We start from the raw sequence: 550 nt of genomic DNA on the forward strand, positions 1-550 counted from the left end.
CTCACTTTTTCCTTTAAAAGTGATTAATCCCTTCCACACACAACTGCAAGGATTTGACAAACTCAAGTTTGTCATTAGTAACCACGGGTTATCTTGTACTACTAAACCAGGCCGTTTTTAGACATAATCGGCTAATCTCACTTAATCCTCACAAATACCCTCCACGAGACCCGCCCGTTATCCTCTACAAACAGGGATTAAAGAAACTCAGGAGGAAGGCCGAGGTGATTTGCCCTTAGGGAAATATCCAGCTAAAGCTTGAAGACCCGCAACCTTGGTTACTGGCAGTAAAGCAGGAGGCAAATTACTTAGGCTACATCAGCCTACATTTTCCCAGCTTTCAAACTGGCACGATAGCAGCTCTACTGTCGGGTCCGTCGTGATTAAACGAAAGCTTTTCAGGCACTGCGAACCGCAGTAAACGGCGCGGTCACCATTCTCCGGGACCACGTGGTCCCGGGAGTGCCAACTCCGCGGCGAGCCCACACACACCGCTCGGTGCGGGAGGCCTCGCCAGGGTGCGCTGTGACGATGCTCGGGCCGGCGGGCG

This window comes from Zalophus californianus, chromosome 17 (genome assembly GCF_009762305.2).
Source record: "Zalophus californianus isolate mZalCal1 chromosome 17, mZalCal1.pri.v2, whole genome shotgun sequence".
Taxonomy (NCBI): domain Eukaryota; kingdom Metazoa; phylum Chordata; class Mammalia; order Carnivora; family Otariidae; genus Zalophus; species Zalophus californianus.